Source organism: Rhopalosiphum padi, chromosome 3, assembly GCF_020882245.1.
Source record: "Rhopalosiphum padi isolate XX-2018 chromosome 3, ASM2088224v1, whole genome shotgun sequence".
In the NCBI taxonomy this organism is placed as follows: domain Eukaryota; kingdom Metazoa; phylum Arthropoda; class Insecta; order Hemiptera; family Aphididae; genus Rhopalosiphum; species Rhopalosiphum padi.
Window position 1 is genome coordinate 61,008,697 of NC_083599.1, and position 10,268 is coordinate 61,018,964.

Sequence of the window (10,268 nt, forward strand, 5' to 3'; positions counted from 1 at the left end):
TTCATCAAAAAACTCCATAAAAACCGCTTTAAATCCATCAAATAAATTAAATTTAACATTTTTCCTTAACAACCCCCCCTAATAAACGATTTAACACCATCAAATAAATTAAATTTAACATTTTTCCTTATCAACCCCCCATAATAAATGATTAAAAACCAGAAATTTCCTTAAAATGTATTAAAAAACCATTAATTCATCAAAAAACCCCATAATAATTGATTTAAATCCATCAAATAAATTAAATTTAACGTTTTTCCTTAACAACCCCCAATAAAAAACTATTTAAAACCATCAAATACATTAAATTTAACATTTTTCCTTAACAAACCCCCATAATAAATGATTATAAACCAGAAATTTCCTTAAAATGTATTAAAAAACCATTTATTCATCAAAAAACCCCATAATAATTGATTTAAATCCATCAATTATATTAAATTTAACATTTTTCCTTAACAATCCCCCATAATAAATGATTAAAAACCAGAAATTTCCTTAAAATGTATTAAAAAACCATTAATTCATCAAAAAACCCCATAAAAACCGCTTTAAATCCATCAAATAAATTAAATTTAACATTTTTCCTTAACAAACCCCCATAATAAATGATTAAAAACCAGAAATTTCCTTAACATGTATTAAAAAACCATTTATTCATCAAAAAACTCCATAAAAACCGCTTTAAATCCATCAAATAAATTGAATTTAACATTTTTCCTTAACAACCCCCAATAATAAACGATTTAACACCATCAAATACATTATATTTAACATTTTTCCTTAACAACCCCCAATAATAACCGATTTAAAACCATCAAATACATTAAATTTAACATTTTTCCTTAACAAACCCCCATAATAAATGATTATAAACCAGAAATTTCCTTAAAATGTATTAAAATAACCATTAATTCATCGAAAAACCCCATAATAATTGATTTAAATCCATCAATTATATTAAATTTAACATTTTTCCTTAACAACCCCCCATAATTTATGATTAAAAACCAGAAATTTCCTTAAAATGTATTAAAAAACCATTAATTCATCAAAAAACCCCATAAAAACCGCTTTAAATCCATCAAATAAATTAAATTTAACATTTTTCCTTAACAAACCCCCATAATAAATTATTAAAAACCAGAAATTTCCTTAACATGTATTAAAAAACCATTTATTCATCAAAAAACCCCATAATAATTGATTTAAATCCATCAATTATATTAAATTTAACATTTTTCCTTAACAATCCCCCATAATAAATGATTATAAACCAGAAATTTCCTTAAAATGTATTAAAAAACCATTAATTCATCAAAAAACCCCATAAAAACCGCTTTAAATCCATCAAATAAATTAAATTTAACATTTTTTCTCAACAAACCCCCATAATAAATTATTAAAAACCAGAAATTTCCTTAACATGTATTAAAAAACCATTTATTCATCAAAAAACTTCATAATAATTGATTAATATCCATCAAATAAATTAAATTTAACATTTTTCCTTAACAACCCCCAATAATAACCGATTTAAAACCATCAAATACATTAAATTTAACATTTTTCCTTAACAAACCCCCATAATAAATTATTAAAAACCAGAAATTTCCTTAACATGTATTAAAAAACCATTAATTCATCAAAAAACCCCATAATAATTGATTTATATCCATCAAATAAATTAAATTTAACGTTTTTCCTTAACAACCCCCAATAAAAAACTATTTAAAACCATCAAATACATTAAATTTAACATTTTTCCTTAACAACCCCCCCTAATAAACGATTTAACACCATCAAATACATTAAATTTAACATTTTTCCTTAACAAACCCCCATAATAAATGATTAAAAACCAGAAATTTCCTTAAAATGTATTAAAAAACCATTAATTCATCAAAAAACCCCAATAATAACCGATTTAAAACCATCAAATACATTAAATTTAACATTTTTCCTTAACAACCCCCCCTAATAAACGATTTAACACCATCAAATACATTAAATTTAACATTTTTCCTTAACAACCCCCAATAATAACCGATTTAAAACCATCAAATAAATTAAATTTAACATTTTTCCTTAACAACCCCCAATAATAACCGATTTAAAACCATCAAATACATTAAATTTAACATTTTTCCTTAACAAACCCCCATAATAAATTATTAAAAACCAGAAATTCCCTTAACATGTATTAAAAAACCATTAATTCATCAAAAAAAACCCATAATAATTGATTTAAATCCATCAAATAAATTAAATTTAACATTTTTCCTTAACAACCCCCATAATAAATGATTAAAAACCAGAAATTTCCTTAAAATGTATTAAAAAAACTATTAATTCATCAAAAAACCCCATAATAATTGATTTATATCCATCAAATAAATTAAATTTAACGTTTTTCCTTAACAACCCCCAATAAAAAACTATTTAAAACCATCAAATACATTAAATTTAACATTTTTCCTTAACAAACCCCCATAATAAATGATTAAAAACCAGAAATTTCCTTAAAATGTATTAAAAAACCATTAATTCATCAAAAAACCCCATAAAAACCGCTTTAAATCCATCAAATAAATTAAATTTAACATTTTTTCTCAACAAACCCCCATAATAAATTATTAAAAACCAGAAATTTCCTTAACATGTATTAAAAAACCATTAATTCATCAAAAAACCCCATAATAATTGATTTATATCCATCAAATAAATTAAATTTAACGTTTTTCCTTAACAACCCCCAATAAAAAACTATTTAAAACCATCAAATACATTAAATTTAACATTTTTCCTTAACAACCCCCCCTAATAAACGATTTAACACCATCAAATACATTAAATTTAACATTTTTCCTTAACAAACCCCCATAATAAATGATTAAAAACCAGAAATTTCCTTAAAATGTATTAAAAAACCATTAATTCATCAAAAAACCCCAATAATAACCGATTTAAAACCATCAAATACATTAAATTTAACATTTTTCCTTAACAAACCCCCATAATAAATGATTAAAAACCAGAAATTTCCTTAAAATATATTAAAAAAACATTTAATTCATCAAAAAACTTCATAATAATTGATTAATATCCATCAAATAAATTAAATTTAACATTTTTCCTTAACAACCCCCAATAATAACCGATTTAAAACCATCAAATACATTAAATTTAACATTTTTCCTTAACAAACCCCCATAATAAATGATTATAAACCAGAAATTTCCTTAAAATGTATTAAAAAAACCATTAATTCATCAAAAAACCCCATAATAATTGATTTAAATCCATCAATTATATTAAATTTAACATTTTTCCTTAACAACCCCCCATAATAAATGATTAAAAACCAGAAATTTCCTTAAAATGTATTAAAAAACCATTAATTCATCAAAAAACCCCATAAAAACCGCTTTAAATCCATAAAATAAATTAAATTTAACATTTTTTCTCAACAAACCCCCATAATAAATTATTAAAAACCAGAAATTTCCTTAACATGTATTAAAAAAACCATTTATTCATCAAAAAACTCCATAAAAACCGATTTAAAACCATCAAATACATTAAATTTAACATTTTTCCTTAACAAACCCCCATAATAAATGATTAAAAACCAGAAATTTCCTTAAAATATATTAAAAAAACATTTAATTCATCAAAAAACTTCATAATAATTGATTAATATCCATCAAATAAATTAAATTTAACATTTTTCCTTAACAACCCCCATAATAAATGATTAAAAACCAGAAATTTCCTTAACATGTATTAAAAAAACCATTAATTCATCAAAAAACCCCATAATAATTGATTTATATCCATCAAATAAATTAAATTTAACGTTTTTCCTTAACAACCCCCAATAAAAAACTATTTAAAACCATCAAATACATTAAATTTAACATTTTTCCTTAACAAACCCCCATAATAAATGATTATAAACCAGAAATTTCCTTAAAATGTATTAAAAAACCATTAATTCATCAAAAAACCCCATAATAATTGATTTAAATCCATCAATTATATTAAATTTAACATTTTTCCTTAACAATCCCCCATAATAAATGATTATAAACCAGAAATTTGCTAAAAATGTATTAAAAATACCATTAATTCATCAAAAAACCCCATAATAATTGATTTATATCCATCAAATAAATTAAATTTAACGTTTTTCCTTAACAACCCCCATAATAAATGATTATAAACCAGAAATTTCCTTAAAATGTATTAAAAAAACCATTAATTCATCAAAAAACCCCATAATAATTGATTTAAATCCATCAATTATATTAAATTTAACATTTTTCCTTAACAACCCCCCATAATAAATGATTAAAAACCAGAAATTTCCTTAAAATGTATTAAAAAACCATTAATTCATCAAAAAACCCCATAAAAACCGCTTTAAATCCATCAAATAAATTAAATTTAACGTTTTTCCTTAACAACCCCCAATAAAAAACTATTTAAAACCATCAAATACATTAAATTTAACATTTTTCCTTAACAAACCCCCATAATAAATGATTAAAAAACCAGAAATTTCCTTAAAATATATTAAAAAAACATTTAATTCATCAAAAAACTTCATAATAATTGATTAATATCCATCAAATAAATTAAATTTAACATTTTTCCTTAACAACCCCCAATAATAACCGATTTAAAACCATCAAATACATTAAATTTAACATTTTTCCTTAACAAACCCCCATAATAAATGATTATAAACCAGAAATTTCCTTAAAATGTATTAAAAAAACCATTAATTCATCAAAAAACCCCATAATAATTGATTTAAATCCATCAAATAAATTAAATTTAACATTTTTCCTTAACAACCCCCATAATAAATGATTAAAAACCAGAAATTTCCTTAAAATGTATTAAAAAAAACCATTAATTCATCAAAAAACCCCATAAAAAACCGCTTTAAATCCATCAAATAAATTAAATTTAACATTTTTTCTCAACAAACCCCCATAATAAATTATTAAAAACCAGAAATTTCCTTAACATGTATTAAAAAAACCATTTATTCATCAAAAAACTTCATAATAATTGATTAATATCCATCAAATAAATTAAATTTAACATTTTTCCTTAACAACCCCCAATAATAACCGATTTAAAACCATCAAATACATTAAATTTAACATTTTTCCTTAACAAACCCCCATAATAAATTATTAAAAACCAGAAATTTCCTTAACATGTATTAAAAAACCATTAATTCATCAAAAAACCCCATAAAAACCGCTTTAAATCCATGAAATAAATTAAATTTAACATTTTTTCTCAACAAACCCCCATAATAAATTATTAAAAACCAGAAATTTCCTTAACATGTATTAAAAAACCATTTATTCATCAAAAAACTTCATAATAATTGATTAATATCCATCAAATAAATTAAATTTAACATTTTTCCTTAACAACCCCCAATAATAACCGATTTAAAACCATCAAATACATTAAATTTAACATTTTTCCTTAACAAACCCCCATAATAAATTATTAAAAACCAGAAATTTCCTTAACATGTATTAAAAAACCATTAATTCATCAAAAAACCCCATAATAATTGATTTATATCCATCAAATAAATTAAATTTAACGTTTTTCCTTAACAACCCCCAATAAAAAACTATTTAAAACCATCAAATACATTAAATTTAACATTTTTCCTTAACAACCCCCCCTAATAAACGATTTAACACCATCAAATACATTAAATTTAACATTTTTCCTTAACAACCCCCAATAATAACCGATTTAAAACCATCAAATAAATTAAATTTAACATTTTTCCTTAACAACCCCCAATAATAACCGATTTAAAACCATCAAATACATTAAATTTAACATTTTTCCTTAACAAACCCCCATAATAAATTATTAAAAACCAGAAATTTCCTTAACATGTATTAAAAAACCATTAATTCATCAAAAAAACCCATAATAATTGATTTAAATCCATCAAATAAATTAAATTTAACATTTTTCCTTAACAACCCCCATAATAAATGATTAAAAACCAGAAATTTCCTTAAAATGTAATAAAAAAACTATTAATTCATCAAAAAACCCCATAATAATTGATTTATATCCATCAAATAAATTAAATTTAACGTTTTTCCTTAACAACCCCCAATAAAAAACTATTTAAAACCATCAAATACATTAAATTTAACATTTTTCCTTAACAAACCCCCATAATAAATGATTAAAAACCAGAAATTTCCTTAAAATGTATTAAAAAACCATTAATTCATCAAAAAACCCCATAAAAACCGCTTTAAATCCATCAAATAAATTAAATTTAACATTTTTCCTTAACAACCCCCCCTAATAAACGATTTAACACCATCAAATACATTAAATTTAACATTTTTCCTTAACAACCCCCAATAATAACCGATTTAAAACCATCAAATAAATTAAATTTAACATTTTTCCTTAACAACCCCCAATAATAACCGATTTAAAACCATCAAATACATTAAATTTAACATTTTTCCTTAACAAACCCCCATAATAAATTATTAAAAACCAGAAATTTCCTTAACATGTATTAAAAAACCATTAATTCATCAAAAAAAACCCATAATAATTGATTTAAATCCATCAAATAAATTAAATTTAACATTTTTCCTTAACAACCCCCATAATAAATGATTAAAAACCAGAAATTTCCTTAAAATGTAATAAAAAAACTATTAATTCATCAAAAAACCCCATAATAATTGATTTATATCCATCAAATAAATTAAATTTAACGTTTTTCCTTAACAACCCCCAATAAAAAACTATTTAAAACCATCAAATACATTAAATTTAACATTTTTCCTTAACAAACCCCCATAATAAATGATTAAAAACCAGAAATTTCCTTAAAATGTATTAAAAAACCATTAATTCATCAAAAAACCCCATAAAAACCGCTTTAAATCCATCAAATAAATTAAATTTAACATTTTTTCTCAACAAACCCCCATAATAAATTATTAAAAACCAGAAATTTCCTTAACATGTATTAAAAAACCATTAATTCATCAAAAAACCCCATAATAATTGATTTATATCCATCAAATAAATTAAATTTAACGTTTTTCCTTAACAACCCCCAATAAAAAACTATTTAAAACCATCAAATACATTAAATTTAACATTTTTCCTTAACAACCCCCCCTAATAAACGATTTAACACCATCAAATACATTAAATTTAACATTTTTCCTTAACAAACCCCCATAATAAATGATTAAAAACCAGAAATTTCCTTAAAATGTATTAAAAAACCATTAATTCATCAAAAAACCCCAATAATAACCGATTTAAAACCATCAAATACATTAAATTTAACATTTTTCCTTAACAAACCCCCATAATAAATGATTAAAAACCAGAAATTTCCTTAAAATATATTAAAAAAACATTTAATTCATCAAAAAACTTCATAATAATTGATTAATATCCATCAAATAAATTAAATTTAACATTTTTCCTTAACAACCCCCAATAATAACCGATTTAAAACCATCAAATACATTAAATTTAACATTTTTCCTTAACAAACCCCCATAATAAATGATTATAAACCAGAAATTTCCTTAAAATGTATTAAAAAAACCATTAATTCATCAAAAAACCCCATAATAATTGATTTAAATCCATCAATTATATTAAATTTAACATTTTTCCTTAACAACCCCCCATAATAAATGATTAAAAACCAGAAATTTCCTTAAAATGTATTAAAAAACCATTAATTCATCAAAAAACCCCATAAAAACCGCTTTAAATCCATAAAATAAATTAAATTTAACATTTTTTCTCAACAAACCCCCATAATAAATTATTAAAAACCAGAAATTTCCTTAACATGTATTAAAAAACCATTTATTCATCAAAAAACTCCATAAAAACCGCTTTAAATCCATCAAATAAATTAAATTTAACATTTTTCCTTAACAACCCCCATAATAAATGATTAAAAACCAGAAATTTCCTTAACATGTATTAAAAAAAACCATTAATTCATCAAAAAACCCCATAATAATTGATTTATATCCATCAAATAAATTAAATTTAACGTTTTTCCTTAACAACCCCCATAATAAATGATTATAAACCAGAAATTTCCTTAAAATGTATTAAAAAAACCATTAATTCATCAAAAAACCCCATAATAATTGATTTAAATCCATCAATTATATTAAATTTAACATTTTTCCTTAACAACCCCCCATAATAAATGATTAAAAACCAGAAATTTCCTTAAAATGTATTAAAAAACCATTAATTCATCAAAAAACCCCATAAAAACCGCTTTAAATCCATCAAATAAATTAAATTTAACGTTTTTCCTTAACAACCCCCAATAAAAAACTATTTAAAACCATCAAATACATTAAATTTAACATTTTTCCTTAACAAACCCCCATAATAAATGATTAAAAACCAGAAATTTCCTTAAAATATATTAAAAAAACATTTAATTCATCAAAAAACTTCATAATAATTGATTAATATCCATCAAATAAATTAAATTTAACATTTTTCCTTAACAACCCCCAATAATAACCGATTTAAAACCATCAAATACATTAAATTTAACATTTTTCCTTAACAACCCCCCATAATAAATGATTAAAAACCAGAAATTTCCTTAAAATGTATTAAAAAACCATTAATTCATCAAAAAACCCCATAATAATTGATTTAAATCCATCAAATAAATTAAATTTAACATTTTTCCTTAACAACCCCCATAATAAATGATTAAAAACCAGAAATTTCCTTAAAATGTATTAAAAAAAACCATTAATTCATCAAAAAACCCCATAAAAACCGCTTTAAATCCATCAAATAAATTAAATTTAACATTTTTTCTCAACAAACCCCCATAATAAATTATTAAAAACCAGAAATTTCCTTAACATGTATTAAAAAAACCATTTATTCATCAAAAAACTTCATAATAATTGATTAATATCCATCAAATAAATTAAATTTAACATTTTTCCTTAACAACCCCCAATAATAACCGATTTAAAACCATCAAATACATTAAATTTAACATTTTTCCTTAACAAACCCCCATAATAAATTATTAAAAACCAGAAATTTCCTTAACATGTATTAAAAAACCATTAATTCATCAAAAAACCCCATAATAATTGATTTATATCCATCAAATAAATTAAATTAAACGTTTTTCCTTAACAACCCCCAATAAAAAACTATTTAAAACCATCAAATACATTAAATTTAACATTTTTCCTTAACAACCCCCCCTAATAAACGATTTAACACCATCAAATACATTAAATTTAACATTTTTCCTTAACAACCCCCAATAATAACCGATTTAAAACCATCAAATACATTAAATTTAACATTTTTCCTTAACAAACCCCCATAATAAATGATTATAAACCAGAAATTTCCTTAAAATGTATTAAAATAACCATTAATTCATCGAAAAACCCCATAATAATTGATTTAAATCCATCAATTATATTAAATTTAACATTTTTCCTTAACAACCCCCCATAATAAATGATTAAAAACCAGAAATTTCCTTAAAATGTATTAAAAAACCATTAATTCATCAAAAAACCCCATAAAAACCGCTTTAAATCCATCAAATAAATTAAATTTAACATTTTTCCTTAACAAACCCCCATAATAAATTATTAAAAACCAGAAATTTCCTTAACATGTATTAAAAAACCATTTATTCATCAAAAAACTCCATAAAAACCGCTTTAAATCCATAAAATAAATTAAATTTAACATTTTTTCTCAACAAACCCCCATAATAAATTATTAAAAACCAGAAATTTCCTTAACATGTATTAAAAAAACCATTTATTCATCAAAAAACTCCATAAAAACCGCTTTAAATCCATCAAATAAATTAAATTTAACATTTTTCCTTAACAACCCCCATAATAAATGATTAAAAACCAGAAATTTCCTTAACATGTATTAAAAAAACCATTAATTCATCAAAAAAACCCCATAATAATTGATTTATATCCATCAAATAAATTAAATTTAACGTTTTTCCTTAACAACCCCCATAATAAATGATTATAAACCAGAAATTTCCTTAAAATGTATTAAAAAAACCATTAATTCATCAAAAAACCCCATAATAATTGATTTAAATCCATCAATTATATTAAATTTAACATTTTTCCTTAACAACCCCCCATAATAAATGATTAAAAACCAGA